At 37.5% G+C, this 18,778-nt stretch overlaps 1 long non-coding RNA gene and 1 pseudogene across 2 annotated transcripts; both read left to right on the top strand.

Moving 5' to 3' along the window:
- The first annotated feature begins 182 nt into the window (after positions 1-182).
- On the top strand, positions 183-14,362 carry LOC148714722 (aminoaldehyde dehydrogenase ALDH10A8, chloroplastic-like; annotated as a pseudogene). The gene is made up of 14 exons (XR_016399250.1): positions 183-644; positions 741-883; positions 1,394-1,474; positions 1,546-1,685; positions 9,232-9,324; positions 9,411-9,534; positions 9,664-9,723; positions 10,451-10,517; positions 10,598-10,674; positions 11,608-11,721; positions 12,378-12,685; positions 12,806-12,866; positions 13,808-13,914; positions 14,008-14,362. The product of XR_016399250.1 is annotated as an aminoaldehyde dehydrogenase ALDH10A8, chloroplastic-like (transcript).
- Positions 2,139-5,468, top strand: LOC149768292 (uncharacterized). The gene is made up of 2 exons (XR_016399251.1): positions 2,139-5,227; positions 5,335-5,468. It is a non-coding gene; the product is annotated as an uncharacterized LOC149768292 (long non-coding RNA).
- Positions 14,363-18,778: the final 4,416 nt, after the last annotated feature.

Below are 18,778 nucleotides of genomic sequence, written 5' to 3'. Positions count from 1 at the left end.
TAATATATTTAATAAATAAATTATTTGAATTGGATCAAATTACCTATTTAGTAAACTGTTCGAGTTTAAATTTAAATTTTTAATTTATTTAATAAATAAATTAGGTTTGAATTGATAAATTTTTAATCCGACAAATATCTAATTCAGTCCGTATTTAATCCGATCTGACCGGTTGCCACCCTAGTTCGAATCGCGGGCCATCGATAGGAGAGGCTTGCATATTTGGGGGAGAAACATATTTATCTAGACGGCTAGACCCGAGAACTCATTCCCAAATCGCCGTCAAATCCATCTTTAAACCGCGCTCCTTTCAATTTTCATACATCCCCAGGCCTTTCATTCACAGATCTCCTCTGATTTAATCGACGTCACTTTCTTCCCACAGCATTACTTTGCCATCATCTCCTGCCTGGAAAATGACATGGTTTGGTATTATATGTGAATCCGACGCAAGAATTCCCGGCAACAAGGAGCTGCCGGCCGCCCTCCCTCCCACCCCACTGGCTCCGTTCTTCTTCCTCCTGTCTGGCTGGCCATGTCCGTGACCATCCCCCGTCGCCAGCTCTTCATCGATGGCGAATGGAGAGAACCACTCCACCGGAAGCGTATCCCTATCATTAACCCCGCCACAGAAGACGCCATAGGTTGCTTATTTCTCCTCTCTTCTCTATCCCTCTTCGCACTTTACCCCCTCGTTGATTCACTCAAGAGATTTATATACATGTAGTGATCTTTATCAGGGGATATACCTGCGGGGACCGCGGAGGATGTGGACCTGGCCGTAGCCGCCGCTCGGAGGGCTCTCACTCGAAACAGGGGAAGGGACTGGCCGCGTGCTTCTGGCTCCCTTCGTGCTAAATCCCTCCGCGCAGTTGCTGATACGGTACGTCATCACCATTTCGTTCCAGCTACCAGTTTGATCATCAATCTATCGGGACATGTATTGTTCTAATCGCTGCTGTATATTACTTTCTGATTGATATTTGCTTAAATGACTTGGCGTATGCAATCTAGTTTTGTCGTTTCGCTTCTAGTCCAGCTAACAAACAGTCGAAAACTGCATGGTCCACCGATCAAAGGAATCTGGTGTATGGAGCTGCGTGAAGCGTAAGATTACATGGATGAATGGGGAGAAATTTTAGGGACAACTTAACTACAGAAACGTATCTTTGTAAAACTATTGTAAGGCGTGCTTTCTTGATTTGCATTCCATATGAGATATCATGTGTGAAGCAATTGACTGCTGCATCGTTTTCATCTGAGGTCACCACATAATGTTCTACCATGCAGTCTCGTCCTTCTAATGTTTAATCTTCAGGAAATCAATGCTTCTTTCCTTGTTTATGATGTGATGAAGGGCTCTGTCGTTTTTATTTGTTTCACTTTAATGTAGGTAATGGAGAGAAAGTCTGAGTTGGCTATGCTTGAGGCCCTTGATTGTGGGAAACCATTGGAAGAGGCAGCAGGGGATGTGGTATGTCAATGGTCGCTGCATTTTTCTGAAATGTTATGCATATTGATCTTACTGACATGCTTGTCATTCAGAGTGCCGTTGCCGGGTGTTTCAGATACTATGCTGATCTTGCAGAAGCTTTAGATGAGAAACAAACTACGCTTTCCATGCACACATTTAAGAGCCATGTTGTTAAAGAACCGATTGGAGTTGTTGGTTTGATCACTCCTTGGTATGGTTTTTTCCCCTAAAAAGTAAATTTGAAGCACATATCTGATAATCTACCTACATTTGGAGCTCTGCTAATAATTCTTTGAATTTTAGATATATGATGATTCTAATATGAGATAGTAAGCTAATTGGGTGACTAACACAACATTTTCATGGAATGAGTGTCATGAATAAGAACCAAGGAACATGCAATCAGTACCTTATAATTGATGATTAGGTGTAAACTGTTCTTGATAAGAGATCTAACATATCTCAGAACCACAGAAAACAGAATTTCACTGGGAAAGACAAATCTTTACAATCTCAAAGGAAATTTATGTTAGATTTTTTGACCCACATGACCAATCGTGGTTGGTTACTGGATGGTTATAGTAACTAACTCCCAAAGAAGTTGTTGTAACTCCCTTATCTTTGATGAAAAAATAAATAATAAAAATAAGACGGTCTCTCTCTCTCTCTCTCTCTCCATTTAAGAAACACAAAAGCAGTCTCCATCACGGGTGTTAAAAATAGGGTCAAGAGGGAGAAACGAATTTCATTATTCAAATTATTCTAATGGATCTATGTACGCAATTATTTACGGCATCAAAAGAAATTTAGACAATTATGATTATTCAGATCCTGTGGATTTTAGTTTACATGTGGTATTAGAGCAAGGTTTATGAATTTTTTAGTTATGATATTATTGTGGATCCAGAATGAGATGAACTCCTCTGATAGTTTTATTTCTTGTTGTTTTTCGTGCTACAATGGGGTGATTCGTATTTGAGAAATTTTGTTGTTTCCGAACTCTCTCTTCTATCAATTTTTTTAGATTTTGGATTCTAAAACAGAGCCGTCTGTGTTGCTCTCTGCGGCTTTCCATGGCCTATTAATTTGTTTAACGAAAAAGCAGGCGCGACCGGGCGCTGTTTCTGCTTCCCATCCGCCCGTGTGGGAGGAAGGTTATGAGCCACAGTGGCTCGTAGGGGCGCTCATTGTGGCGCTGTTTGTTCTAGATCGGGGAAAAAGGATCCGTGTCGTCCGGTTCTATTTTCTAGATCCATGTGGTTCCCATTCCCTGCTCATAGTCTTGCTACTGAGGATAGATGATGACAACCTGAGAACAATAAGTGCTATTCTGACATGCTAATTAAAAGGAAAAAGTGGCGGGGGGGGGGGGGATGGTGCTAGATGGAAAACTTTTTTTTTTCTTAAGATCTTTTATTTTCACCCTTGATCCATCATTATGGCATAGAGGGAGAGGGAGATCCCACTTTCTTCCTCATCTTTGCACTCTTCTCTAGGCAACGGTGGTGGGCAGTAAGGAAGGTCTAGAAAGAGTAATGCTACGGGGCCCAACCATCGTAGCAACGAAAGCGAGCACTATACCAAATCACCCAAAGATCTCGATCTCTCATCACCGCCCCTTCAAAACACACACATACACACACAACAAGAAGGAGAGAAAGAGAGAGAGAGAGACAGAGAGAGAGCGAATGGGGAGGATTAAGAATCATCGGCAAGGGAGAGGAGCAGAAGGGGCAGCTTCTGCGAGAACAAAGCCACCAGTCAAAAACTTTGTCTTGGGATGAAGTGAGTGGGCCTTCTTGGCCCACTTAGGACGTGGTGAATGGGTTTGTTTTGGTCCTGGAAAGTCCTCGGGCCGATCACCGCAGACACTGCGGTGCCCAAATGTGTTTGACCCTTCAAGCTCAAGTGGGTTTCTCATCGCCTCTGGCGAGGGGCGGTGACCTGTGTGGAGCCCTGCGAGAGGACCCCTGCTCAAAGGACTAATGGCCGAATCACAATTATTTACTTGATCTATAACGGATTAACACAACGGGGCTTATGATTTCTCTAGATCTCAATCTATTTATGTTAAGGTTCCAGTTACCTTTCTTCGTAACAAGGAGTTCTCTTTTGAAGCCTATGATTTCTCCTGGATCTGAAAACTATTTGTATCCATGCAAATTAAATGTTCGCTGGAAACTTCAATGGCTTAGCTTTCCATGTAAAATTTGTGATTGACATGTGGTATAGATTAGTATACTTGATAGTTTGATATGACATATATTGTGATCATATAGATTGGTAAAGAATTATCTTCATGAAGTCATTGCCAATTACTATTGCTTGAGTATGTCAATTACATATTATGTTATATACATATGAAATATAAATTTCATTTTAATTGTCATATAATAAACTGTCAATTATGTGCAATGCTATTATTTTAATTTGATGTCTATGTTATGACATAGTTTGGTAGTTGCCAAAGTGACCCAACTAGAGTGTTTAATGGACATCAAGTCGTAAAAAAAAAAAAAAAACTTAATACCGTTATCCTAGGTATTAAGATAATGACTTTGCAAATTATGATTTATAGTTTTCAATCATGAGATATTATGGATTGACTCAAAGGTGCACCACTTTCGAATTATTGATTTACTAAGTTAGGATGATTAGTGAGTATCCTTGATTTAATAGGTACTGGATGCTCAAAGGTGACAAGCCTATTTGAATTTTGGACCTATATCATTAATTATTTCTAGGTGAATTGGGAATCACCATAATAGTAATTTAATGTTTCATAATTCCTACCCAAAGGTGTATTATGGTAACACTGTTTATGTTATTCATTATTATTATTACTAACTCAAAGTATTAATGTTGTAAGCATTTTCTTATTGCAACTATTAATGTTGTAAGCATTTTCTTATTACCGATTTTCTTATTGCAGTATCTATTTCTGTTTCACTTTATTCGCAAGCTTCTTCTATTTCGATCTTTAATAGAACCAATTTCTTAGAGTAGAATGAACAAGTCCAGTTTCACCTTGGTGTTCTGGATCTTGATTTAGCTCTCCGAACTGAGAAACCGGCTGGTATTACTGATACAAGCAGTGCGGAAGAAAAGGCTTTCTATAAGTTTTAGGAAAGATCGAACAGACTAAGCATTATGTTTATGCGGATGAGTATAGCGAGCAACATTAAGTCAACGCTTCCTGAATGTGACAGTGCTCAAACATTATTGAAAATTGTGGAAGAACGTTTCCGATCTGCTGATAAGTCTCTGGCAAGGACATTAATGGCTAAGCTTACCACCATGAAATTTGATGGTACTCGTGGGATGCATGAGCACATCCTTGAAATGACAAATATAACTGCTAAGCTGAAGGCTCTTGGGATGAATGTGGATGAATCCTTTCTGGTTCAATTTTTTTGAACTCCTTGCCTCCTCAATATGGATCATTTCAAATTCACTATAACACTATTAAGGATAAGTGGAATGGGAATGAATTGACCAGTATGCTTGTCTAAGAGGAGACAAGACTTGAGCAGCAAGGACATCATTCTGTCAATCTTGTAAGTCATGGAGCCAAGAAGAAATGGAAGAAGCCAAAAAAGGGCATAAAAGGTGGACCATCTAAGGGTAGAGAGCCTCATCATGATATCGAGGGTCACAAGAAGAAATAAAACAATGATGGATGTCATTTTTGCAAGAAATCGGGACACTATCAAAAGGATTGCCATAAACGCAGGGCATGGTTTGAAAAGAAAGGTGAGACTTTGGCTTACGTATGTTTTGAATCAAACCTTACTGAAGTTCCTTCTAATATTTCATGGTTCGATTCAGGTTCTAATGTTCATGTTTCAAATACGATGCAGGGATTCCTTACAACCCAGATGCAAAATCCAAATGACAGTTTTATTGTTATGGAGAATGGGGTTAGAGTTCCAGTTACAACTATTGGGACCTATCGATTATTCTTAAATGCTGGTTATCATTTAGATTTTCTTCAGACTTTTTATGTTCCTTCTATTTCTAGGAATTTGATTTCTGCTTCTAAACTTGATGTTGAAGGATATTTCTTCAAAATTAGGTATGGAGTTTGCGTTTTTTCAAAGATAATGTTTTTTTTTGGTTCTGGTATCTTGTGTGATGGCTTATACAAAATAAACCTTGATAACCATTTTGCTGAAACCCTTTTGACCTTGCATCGTAATGTTGGAATTAAACGAAACCTGATGAATGAAAGATCTTCTAACTTGTGGCATAGAAGATTGGGTCATATATCCAAAGAAAGGTTAGAGAGATTAGTGAAGGATGGATTTTGTCAAACTTAGACTTTACCGATCTCGGTATGTGTGGATTGCATTAAGGGAAAGAAAACCAAACACACCAAGAAAAATGCCACAAGAAGTGAAGAACTTCTTGAAATTATCTATATAGGCATTTGTGGGCTTTTTGACTCTCATCGTTTAGTGGAGAGAAGTATTTTATCACTTTTATTGATAATATTTTACGTTATGGTTATGTATATTTGTTGCACGAAAAATCTCAGGCGCTAGATGCCCTAGAAGTGTACATTACTGGCAATTAGATAGAAAGGTGAAAATTGTTAGGTCTGATGGAGGTGGTGAATATTATGGTAGGCATAATGAAACAGGACAACATCCTGGCCTATTTGCTAAACTCTTAGAAAAGCATGGCATATGTGCTCAATACACTATGTCCGAAACACCACAGTAGAATGGTGTAGTTGAAAGGCGTAATCATATACTTATGGATATGGTTAAGAGTATGTTGAGTAATTTTTCGTTATCCACATCGTTGTGGATGGAAGCTCTTAAGACCGCTGTATACATATTAAATCGGATTCCTAGTAAGGCAGTTCAGAAGACTCCTTTTGAGTTGTGGACAGGAAGGAAACCGAGTTTAAGACACTTGCATATTTGGGGTTGTCTAGCGGAGGCCAGAATTTATATCCACATGAAAAAAATTTGGATTTTAGAACAATTAGCAGATACTTTATCGGTTATCCCGAAAAATTCAAAGGGTATAGGATTTACTATCCTAACCATAGTACGAGAATTATGGAGACTGGTAATGTTAGATTAATTGAGAATGGTGAAATCAGTGGGAGTGATAAACCACGAAATGTGGAAATTCAAGAAGTTAGGGTGCAAGTTTCTTTACCCATGACTTTTAAGAAAATCGTTGTTCCTACAATTGTCACACAGTTTGACAACATTGAACAACAAATTAATGACCAAACACTCCATGATGAAGTTATCACCACTGACCAGATTGTAGAAGAATCACAAGAGATGGCATTAAGAAGATCTCAAAGAGAAAGAAGATCTACCATTCCAATGATTATATGGTTTATCTACAAGAATCTGATTTTGATATAGGGACAAGAAAAGATCTGGTTTCATTCAAACAAGCCATAGAAAGTGTTGATTCTGCAAAATGGATTGATGTCATGAACGATGAGTTGAAATTAATGGAACAAAATGAGGTCTAGGATGTCGTTGATTTGCCCGAAGGTTGTAAGACAGTTGGATGTAAGTGGGTTTTTAAGACCAAACTCGACTCAAAGGGCAATGTTGAACGATATAAAGCTAGACTAGTGGCCAAAAATTTCACTCAGAAAGGAGGCATTGATTATAAAGAGATCTTTTCTCTTGTGTCTAAAAAGGACTCACTCAGAATCATTATGGCTTTGGTTGCACATTATGACTTAGAGTTGCACCAAATGGATGTGAAAACTTCTTTTCTGAATGGGAGTTTAGATAAAAAAGTCTATATGAATCGGCTCGAAGGTTTTCCATTAAAGAAAAAAGAGCACATGGTTTGCCAATTAAAGAAGTCAATATATGGACTTAAACAAGCTTTCCGACAATGGTATCATAAGTTCGATGATACCATCACTTTCTTCTGTTTTAAGAAAAACATTGTTGATCGGTGTATATACTTGAAGGTCAGTAGGAGCAAGTTTATTTTTCTAGTTCTATATGTTGACGGCATATTGCTTGCCAGGAGTGATCTTGGCCTATTGCATGAAGCTAAGTATTTTCTCTCAAAGAAAATGAAAGATATGAATGAGGCATCCTACGTGATAGGCATTGAAATATTTCGTGATTGATCACGTGGATTGTTAAGGTTGTCCCAAAAAGTATATATAGACAGAGTTTTAGAGAGATTTGGTATGGAGAACTGTTCAGCTAGTGTTGCTCCAATTCAGAAAGGGGATAAATTTAATCTCATGCAATGCCCATAGAATGAATGGGAATGCAAGCAGATGGAAAACATTTTTTATGCTTCGGCAGTTGGAAGCTTGATATATGCTTAGACCTTAAATATTTTGTTGTCAAGAAGGAAGTTCAGAAACAATATGTGTCTATAGAAAATATAAGGACAGCTCATGATTGCAGAACCTTTGACAAAAGGTTTACAACCGAAGACCTTTAAGGAGTATGTTGATAGAATGGGCCTTTGTGGTAGCCCATAATGTTAATTGAGGATTGTACCATGTTTATTTCTTTGACACTTGAAGCTAATTAATTATGTTTCTGATTTTCCTTTTCTTCAAATGTATGTGCATGCATGAGTTTGAATATATGACCACAGGAATTGTCTCTGACAAAGACATAATGTTTGACCATTAGATACTTCTTATTTATGGACTGTGGTTAAATAATTTGCTAGTGTTGTGGTACTAGGAAGGAACTATGTCACTTTGTAGATGTGGAACCACCATGACTCGCACTAGTAAGTTGTTTAATTATGGTATTATCATGACCAAACTAACTGTGGATTGGAATGTTGCAAGCCTAATGTTATCTCATTCTATCCAAATAGATATTATGGTCATATGGGCCAAGTGGAAAAATATTATAGTAACTAACTCCCAGAGAAGTTGTTGTAAGTCCCTTATCTTTATGGAAAGATAAATAATGAAAATAAAACGGTTTCTCTCTCTGCCTATTTAAGAAACACAAAAACAGTCTCCATAACGGGTGTTACAAACAGGGTCAAGAGGGAGAAACGGAATTCATTATCCAGATTATTCTCATGGATCCAGGTACGTAATTATTTACGGCATGAAAAAAAATTTAGACAATTATGATCATTCAGTTCCTGTGGATTTTAGTTTGCAATTTATATCCAACTACAGTATTATTTTTTCCAGACACTCGTAGATCTCATAGGAAGACAAATACAACATGGGAAGGTAGGAATCTTGGAATGGAATACGTAGTGAAACATTAGAAATAGGACAAAGAGGACAAAGATGGGCCAGTAGGGAGACAATTACAATGCCAGCTGAAAGAAGTGGAAACCTCACAAATAGAATGCACTATAACCTGTTGTCAGTATACCTGATACTCACGATTTGAAAATCGATATTTGTTGACACCAGATGGTTAGCTATGATGATGGGTGCATAAGTCAAAATCTCATCTCAAACAGAGGAGATGAGCTAGTAATCTATTGTTGTGCTTTCCTATCAGTAAAGATTAGATCTTTTTATTAATTCATCATTTATAATCTAGGTTCACCACAACTGAGGGGTTCAAAAATGGATGCTAATAGTTTTCTCAGGAAACAAGGATGCTAATGGAGTTCTCTTGCCAAACTAAAATAAGACATGTGCTTTATTGGATGGTTATGCGATACTAATGATCAAAATTCTGAATAATTGATCAATGTCATCCAATTAACAAACTAGATATCCTTATGAATTCTTGTCTCTGTTATATCACATTTTACTGAAGGAACTATCCACTTCTAATGGCTGCTTGGAAAGTTGCTCCTGCTTTGGCTGCTGGATGTACGGCTGTGTTACAACCCTCAGAATTGGCATCAGTGTAATACTCAAGAAAACAATATCCTTTTTCTCTGTATGGGAACATGGCAACATGCTATGTCTTTTTCATCATATTTTAATTTTCAGCACTTGTCTGGAGTTTGCTGAACTATGTAAAGAAGCAGGACTTCCTCCTGGAGTCTTAAACATGGTGACTGGTTTTGGTCCAGAAGCTGGTGCTCCTTTGGCATCCCATCCTCATGTTGACAAGGTTTAGCTATCCTCATTGAACTTTACATGAAGTCGATCTTGTTTTGCTTCCTTTTTTACAAAATCTTTCAAGAATTGGTATTATCTCTTTGCTTATAACTTTGAAGGCTTTCTCATTGTTCTTTGTTAGGTTGCATTTACTGGTAGCACTGAAACTGGTAGAAAGGTCATGACTGCTGCTGCTGAAGGGGTTAGGTTTGCCAATTTATACTCAGTTTTAAGGACAATCATAAATACATGCAAATCAGGAATTCATCATACAATAAAAGGCATGTGGGTAAAAATCTAAATGCTTTGGAAACTTTCCATGTACGCATTGAAATTTAAAAGAAAAAAGCAATTCCATCTGGGACCAATACATTCACAAATAATAAATCCTATTTTTTTATTTTTAGGTATTTTGGATGCCATAGGTCAGAACATGATGAATGGTGCATATCATCATAAAGTGGCTTGTTATTTATCTTGGAGCCACAGAATATATATAACTATATAAATTTAGTTCATCAGGCTGGTTCTGTGATGCATTCTAATGTTGATTTCTCTGGCCTGTGGTCATTAAGAACTAGTTAGATAGAAAAAATCATGCAAATGCATTTCTTTTGTGTGAGGAATTTTATTCTTTTAACTCCTATCTCATGCAAACATTGTTGTTCTGATTACAAGCATAGTAATGTAACTTTCCTTAGCAGACCAAGAGATTGGTTTTCACAATAGGGAATCAACAAATGTAAATACAGATTAGCCTATCTCAAATAGTGAACAGTTATTTCTTTTTGTGCAATAAACTAGATTTGTAAATATTTTTGCGCATCAACGTCATATGCTTGTATGATTCTACCAATGTGAAAAATGCATGTCTACATAACCAATTATATACGTTGATGATTCTTATGGTACTTATCAATATGTTGCAGCCTGTTTCTATGGAGCTTGGTGGAAAAAGTCCGATTCTTGTATTTGAAGATGTGGACATTGACAAAGGTTTGTTTGTTTTTTTTTTATTTGATCATTTATCTGAGTTTCCTGGCATCTTTACTTAAGCATGCAAATGCTGCACACAGCTGTTGAATGGACTTTGTATGGTTGCTTTTTCACCAATGGTCAAATATGCAGTGCAACATCTCGCCTTCTTGTTCATGTAAGTACCAAGTTAACTAACATTGCTCGTAGTAAGTCTTTCTTGTCATAAATCAAATATTTATATTTCATAAATTCAGAAGCATCCTTGTTTACCTTGTCATGATAAGTAATGCATGTTCTATCTGGTCACTTTCCATGCTAGCTGCATATAACTGGGTATACTGCTTACTAGTATATACGTTATCATCTAGTTCCTAAATTAAATTTTCGTTCACATTATGTGTATGATTTTTACTCATGGTTCTTTTTATTTCTCATATTTAAGTTAGATTATTTAAATGGATTATTTTCTTTCACATTATGTGTGTATATGACCACTTTCCATTTGAGATGGTTAATATAAAGTTTTTGATATTGATGTAAATTTAAGTCAGATATTGGATCATGCCTTGTGCTGGTACCATTTTTTTTCAATTCAGAATCAGTTCAATGGCATACTGATTGTCTTTCTACTGGCCTTGCCTAGAGGACAGTAAAGTTCTTGCTTCTTAGTCCACTGAATGTCCATTACTTTTCCTATGTTAATAATCATAGCAACGACTGATTCTTTTGTATACAAGGCCACAAATCAAACTAAATCATCTCCAAAAGGTGCAGTATCTTAATTCATTTTTGATGCATTTACTCTGTTTTCTTGCATTGCTGGATGCTTCCAAGCATGACGATCCCCTGCTTTTACATGTTGTATACTGGAGTTTTGGCTTCATTAAAGACTGATACTAATCGCCACCGCTTCATCTTTTTTTGACCCTAATGATTAAACCAAAAAACAAAGAGCAAACAGTGTTTGTTAGATAGAGGTAGTGCTTAGAAAATCATCATTTCTTATGTTACAGTGAATGACTTATTCCATAGAGAACCTAAACTTCATATAATTATCATATTTGGTGTGCTTTGGTTTTCTTTCTAAAGAATTAGTGAAATGCTGCAGGATACCATTGCAAAGGAATTTGTGGAGAAACTTCTTGTTAGGGCCAATAGCATAAAAATATCTGATCCATTGGAAGAAGGTTGCAGGGTTGGTGCTATTGTCAGTGAAAATCGGGTATGAGCCTTGTTTTTTATTTTTTATGGTAGTTGTACGAGCCTTGTTTAGCAAAGTCCGGTATGCATATCAATCAAATTGGAATTGCCTGTCTATATGAGCTTTCTTTCTCCCTATAAAATAACAATTTATTGATTTTATTTATGCTAAAGGATAATTACATTTTGTCAGCAAAGCATAATTATGCATGCATAGAAATGTTTGCAGGTGCATTTTGCAGCAATATTTAATGATACACAGGTTCATCTGTTCCTAATGAAATGCCAACAAATGCAAACTAGCACCAATACTTGCAGTAGCTTTGAGGCAGTTATGCAGCTGCAAAATTACTTGATGCATCACCTGATCCATCTTATGAAGAAAAACTTAGCAGGATTTGAGAAAAATATTAGCATTCTTTTTTTATTCAACCCTGCTTCTTAAACCATGTCCTTTAGGTGAAGGTATAGGACATTGGTGGCAAGGTTGGCCCCTGTGCCCCAAGTGTACGGTTGGACACAGCCAGACAGCTGCTTGGGGATCAAGTCCAATCTCGATAGGAGTCTTTGTAATTTACAGTTTATTTTCTCTCTTTCAAAATACTTCAACGCGTGCTTTTCTGGTTAGCATATGGCTGTGCAACAAAAGAACAGATAATGTGATGTCCTTTGTTTCAGTATAAAAAGGTAATCAAATATATTTCTACTGCCAAGGAGGAAGGTGCAACTATTTTATGTGGTGGTGGTCGACCTCAGGTAAGTTTCCCTTTCATCCTACTACAATTATTTAATTGCTGAACTGTGATGCCAAATATTGTTTCTGCAAAATGGCTGCATTTAAGGAAAGGGTTCTATATTGCGCCAACCATCATAACAGACATTGATACCTCCATGCAAATATGGAGGGAGGAGATTTTCGGACCTGTTCTATGTCTGAAAACATTTGCAACTGAAGTTGAAGCCATCAAGCTTGCTGATGATACACAGTGAGTTCTTAAAATTCTATTAGCAATTACCAGGATCGACTCTTAGTTTTAAAAAAATGGTCCAGTTTGTTTTTTTTTTTTTTCGGTAGAATGATCCAGTTGGTTTCCTCACTTCTCCAGTTATGGCTTAGCAGGTGCTGTGCTTTCCATGGATCTGGAGCGTTGTAAAAGAATTACAGAGGTATGGCAAGACAAATATCTGAAGCATTCACCCTTTCTCTTGCATTCACAATTTATAACTATCAAGAAGTATCATGTGAGCCCTGAGAGCGCTTATAGTTTTTAAGTTCTTGAGGTAAAGATGCATATGATTGGAAAAAGGTTTGAATTTGCTGCACCACTACCTCGAACATATTTATACATTAATTTTAAATAAAAGACTGTCTCCCTATCTCTATATTGTTTAGGCTAATTCCCTATTTCCGCCAATGAGATTGATAATTTTCCCCATCTACTATGGTAAGTTTGAAACAGAGCAGAGGGAACACTAATCAACTGCCACTGGCAAGAATGAAAGGACAATATTGGTTAAAATGTGAAGTGGGCATCAGATTACGTTATTCTTTATGAGATACATTTTAGATGAATTCCTTTCAGGAGGATGGTTAGAGCTTTGTTACAGAGAAGAAGAAGAAGGAACTTAATATTTTTATCCTCAACAGCAAACCTCAAGTCTTCCCTCCAGAAAAACTTCCAACAACCAAGCTATAAATATCCAGTCATTTCCATTAGGAAAAGCTTGTCCCAGACATTCTGGCTGACAGAAACTCAGGAATGCTTCTATGAAATTGTGGCTGCAGACTAAAATCAAGGGGGGCGTAAGTAGATAATTAGCCTTTAGAGAGAGAGAGACAAATAGAGAAAGATGCAAGAATCCATTGAATAAACCACTGCAAAATAAAAGCCTTTATATCATTATAATGTTCTAATACATTGTTTGACATGACAGTGAGGCCATTTTTTTTTCCTAATAATGTCTCGATTATCTGTTGGAGATAAAGAATCTGGCGACCAATATAGCCACAATATTATTATTTTCACATTCTAAAATGCAATTAGAACTATACATCCCATGTGAAGAAAATGTCATCCTCCTTCATCCACAACATTTGTATCACTCAGGAAATTCAAGCAGGGATTACGTGGGTGAATTGCTCACAGCCATGCTTCCTTCAGGCTCCTTGGGGTGGAAGAAAAAATAGTGGTTTTGGGCGTGATCTTGGAGAATGGTAGGTGGTTAAACAAATTCACTGTCCATGCTCCATAGCTGAACTAAAAAATGACATATTCTGACGATCCTTACTTCTTGCCTTTTTATTCAGGGGACTGGATAACTTTTTAAACGTGAAGCAGGTGACCGAGTATGTTTCAGATGATCAGTGGGGTTGGTACCACCCACCGAAACTATAAAACTTGGACCAGAAGTGGGCTGTTGAAACAGGTAGCATCAGTTTGTATCGCTTTATAAGATGGGGAACATGCATTAGAATAAGGATTTCAGCATCCATGGTATGATTTTTTAAGTTCTTACTGTTCTTATTGTCATCTAGAACCTGCATCTAGAATAAGAGCCAATGGAAATATAATCCTTTTCATTTTTCTGAGGAAGAATTATGATGTTGTTCTTATCTACTGGAAATTAATTCAAACGTGCATCATTATCTTGGTGGAATAGAAGTTGGTAATACTGCAGGCCTTATTCCTGAATGCTAGATTTTGTGTTCTGGTGAATGCATTTATTTACTGGAACCAAGAGAGTCATCCTAATTAATCACTAAGGTGATAACCAGACAGTAAACAGTAAAGAGCTGAAAGAAAAACCATGAAGACATCCAAAGATAAAATTATTTTTTTCTGCCATAAAATTTTATTGCTTTTACATAGAAGCTTGGAGGCAACCTCCCCAGAAATTATTTAAGAAACACTCCAGAACAAATTGTTACTGCCACACAATCTTATTGGGTTTTACATGAAAAATAAGGAAGATGGTCTCACCAAACACAATACCAGAAACACAAGGAACAAATTATTTTCTGCCACATAACATTAAAATGATTCTATTTTGAAAGAAGGCAGGCAGTCTCACCACGCATAATCGAAGAAACACACTGAACAACGACATTTTCAAGGACTAGATAGATTCATCTAAAAAGATTCATGCACTCAGGCATTTACATTCTCCTTGCTTGTATTCACTGATGGAATTGGGAGTATCTACTTGCGAGCTATCTTATCATAATTTCCCTTCTCAACTTTCTCTTTGAACTTCTTGTCTTGCTGTGTCTCACCCGCAACTGCTTCCTTGGCATCCTCCCAAACCTCCTTGGCAGTCTCACTGATTTTTTCAGTCTTTTCTTTCGCTTGCCGGCAAAACTCTTCTGCTGTTGATCTCGCCTTGTGCCCAATTCCTTGTGAGGATTCCTCCTTATCGTCAGTCGAGTACTGAATATATTGGGGAACATGAAAACAAAATTAGAGAAAGAGAGAATTATGCTCTTATCCAGATCATTACTATGAGACTAAAACATGGTGCAACCATGGGCAATACGGTTCACCGGCAAAATTAAGATTTTCTGATCCTTTCCATACTAAAATTCTGAAGCAAAACATTCGTAAAAAGAGGGGGATTGGTAATATTACATTATTTTTTAACCATATTTTTATGTCAGCTTCATTTTTCATGGGCTATAGAACTGGCCTTGTACTAGAAAAACAGAGAAGACAGATGAAGAGAGAAAACTGTGTAGAGGAATCATAAAAAACTAATCAACCGAAGAAGAAGCCAGCTTCTTATCATTTAATCTAGAATTGTTCTACAACAAAATGGAGATCTAGATTTAGAATGAGCATTCAAAGTGCAAGAAAAATAGAGGATCTTCAGATCTGAATGGCACAGAGACTTGTCCATGCTAAGACCTCACCTGGTAGGCATATATCTAACCGAGTATTGCCAACCGGAGTGTATAATATCATTAGACAAGAGAGAGTAATAAACATACGCTGTTTCTGAGGGTGTTTCCAAGCGAAGGCAGCGCAATGGATGTCTTCAGCATGGAGGAGCGCCGGCCATGGAGGACAAGCTTGTCCATCTTGATGGGTGGCTCTGTTTGTCGATGCACAACGCACGGTTCTTCCTTTGGATTGCGTATTAGAGAGAAGGAAAAGGATTGGGAGAGAGAGAGAGAGAGAGGGGCTTGGGGTGTACGTGGCTCGAGGATAGAGGTGTTTGCAAGACGTGGCCGAAGGCGAGCGTGGGCACGTATCCACGAGCATCCTAGCAGGCGAAAAACCATGGACGCCCGGCTTCGCTTCGTCGTGGTTTGGCGGACGGAACGGCAGGAAGGCAGATCGGATGATGCGATGAATTCACGGTATCGGTATAACACCGACGCGTCCGGATTAACTCTTGTTTGGAGTTATTTTTTTGGAGCTGAAAAAATGCTTGATAGATAGAGACTGCAACATGATAGCTTACGGTTGATATAGAATGTAATTTTTTATTTACATGATATCAGCTTGGTCCAGGTATCTGAGTATTATTCTTATGAATCGTACTGGTTTCATATTGACCACAACTAATCACACATCATCATGACATGATCCATTCAGTATTACTCTTTTTTTAAAATTCTGATTATAATAGGATGGTGATGCTTTGCTCTAAAAAAAAAAAAAGTTATGGTTGTGAGGCACTCAACTTAGTAGTTATCAGATAGCTTTCTAATACACCAAACCAGACCTTATTCTTTTAGACAAGATTGCTGACGAATGATGTGCATCCTGATTTCTTTTGAAAGGATACATATCTACATAAAAGCTAATAGTAGAATTATATTACAGAACTCTAGAATATTCTATTTTTTGATTCACATGAATATATCTTTACACATATCGTATGATATATCCGATTCATAAAAAAAAAGAACTCAACCTAATCGACTGAAATGCATATTTAATTTTGTTTAGTGTGTTTTGTAAGTTCTCAGAAAAACTTCTTGTCCGGTCTCCTTTTCATATTTAGAACAAACTTGTTGAAGTATTTTGGTATGTGAATACATCAACAAGAAAGATATTTTTTTCTCAATCAAGTCCTTGATATCATCCACGAGATAAAAGATGTCGTGGTGGCTGCATAATATCCTTGAGAACCTCAATTAAATTCTTGTAATTTCCGACTCACCCCTTTAGTTGGGATTCCTATTATTTAAAGAGTTATATGCATTTGTCGCCTTAAATCTTTTTCATGAGCACACAAGGTTTTTTTTCTTAATTTTGTTGGAAAGTGATGATCAAATCTATCCAATTTATCAAGAAAAGGGGAAAAAAAAAAAAGTAGAGAGAAGAAGAAAGGACAGATTCCTAGTCTTTAAGTTAGCTGTTTTTGGACGGAGAACTCGTAGAGATTTTAATTAGTAGCTCTTTGTCCATTTGATTGAAGTCTGAAATAAGTATTCCATGAGTAGATAGAGGAAAAAAAATCTTTTGTAATTGAAAAAAAAAAAAGATCAAAGATATTGTAGAAAATATTATCCATATTTTTACACCAATGATCCCATCGAATACAATGTGGAGTAATATCTGGATCATTTATCTACCTTAGTAACATTTGAGCAATTTGATTTGATAATCAAACAAGTTCGTGGAATGCACAAAACATGCACCAAATGCTCTGTAGACGACTGCTTCGCTAAATTTCTCGCGCATCTCACGCATGACGTCCGACGTGTTTTTTGGATAGCTAAATGGCCCCATCATACTAAGTCAGTGAAATGATATGAAATGCTAATGTCAATGTTTTTCCTTCTGAGAAAACCATGGCGACCACTGACCACTTCACGTCTAATCTAATATAATAGTTGACACAGGTCGTTGGTCGGTGACTTTTCTGGTTGCCTCCATTGGCCTGCTTATGCTAGCCCCACGTTTGGGAATTATAATTTAAGCCCCCTAAGTTTGGATGATTCTCATATGCATCTTCCTATCTTTAAAAATTTTCAAAGTAGCCCTTTACATTTCATATGAACTTGAGACGCTATATGACGAGATATAATTGCACCAGATAACGCAGTAGGTATGGAAGGTTAGCAGTCTAGTTTCATCGTAGTTTTTTTTTTTTTTAGCTTTAGCCGGCACCTTACAGTATACGAGTACGGACGCATCCAATAAAATCAAAAAACAAAACATCGTGGAAAGCTCTAGGCAGCTCTTCCTCCTGCATCTACAGAGTACTGTCTGTGTGACTAGCCACGTAAGAGGCCACCCAATCGGCGGCCTCATTAGCCTCCCTATAGACATACTTGGCTAAGAAGGCCTTTTCGTCAGTACCCATCGCCCAAATATCACGTAGTAGGAGAAGTTTCATCAAAGCTTTGCCACTGCTTATGCTATAATTTCATGGTCGATACTACACGGACCAAACATTTCGCTTTGGAACTGGGATGCATGGAACCGTGCTGTTTCGAATAAAATTCTGATCCATGACATGCAGCCCATGCAACAGTTTCTCAGTCGCGAAACAGATCCATCCCGTGCCCTACCGGTCTCAAGCTTCACAGAGTTCTACCAGCCCAATCTCCACAAGCATTCTTCCATCAAACAACAGGGTTAAGTGCCTCAGCACGGAGCGCAAATCCAATTATTAATCGAACGAGTATAACTTTCAGATTGCAGGAAAAGATGCACGCCATGGAGTTCGTCGTGCATCGATTTCCTGTACTCCATTCCAAGTAAAGCCAGGATTACAGCAAGCCTTTCTCATTGACAAGAAGGTACCCCAATCCAGGTGAGCCATTTGGAACACAACCGCGCCTATAACCCCTCCCATGACTACCAAGAAGACAAACCCAGCTGGGTTGTCTCAATTTCAGCATGAATACCATAACCCCTCTTCTTTGATGCAAAGAGAAAGAAGTCTGCTAATCAGTCCAATTCCAAGCATAATTTGCATAAGAGACGTGCGATAAGGTGTCCACATAAAAATTAAAAGTGTGAGATGATAAAAATTGAAGGAAGAATCGCCACCTCATTCTCCTGAAACAAGCTGAGAGGATCCTGTTAAATTGGAGAACAATTAAAGAAAACCAGGAACCATAG

The sequence above is a fragment of the Phoenix dactylifera genome, chromosome 2 (assembly GCF_051530095.1).
Source record: "Phoenix dactylifera cultivar Ajwa chromosome 2, Ajwa_hap1_PhDact_Kaust_v1.1, whole genome shotgun sequence".
Classification (NCBI taxonomy): Eukaryota; Viridiplantae; Streptophyta; class Magnoliopsida; order Arecales; family Arecaceae; genus Phoenix; species Phoenix dactylifera.
The sequence above is the reverse complement of the archived record's forward strand: the minus strand, read 5'-3'. Positions and strand labels throughout refer to the sequence as shown.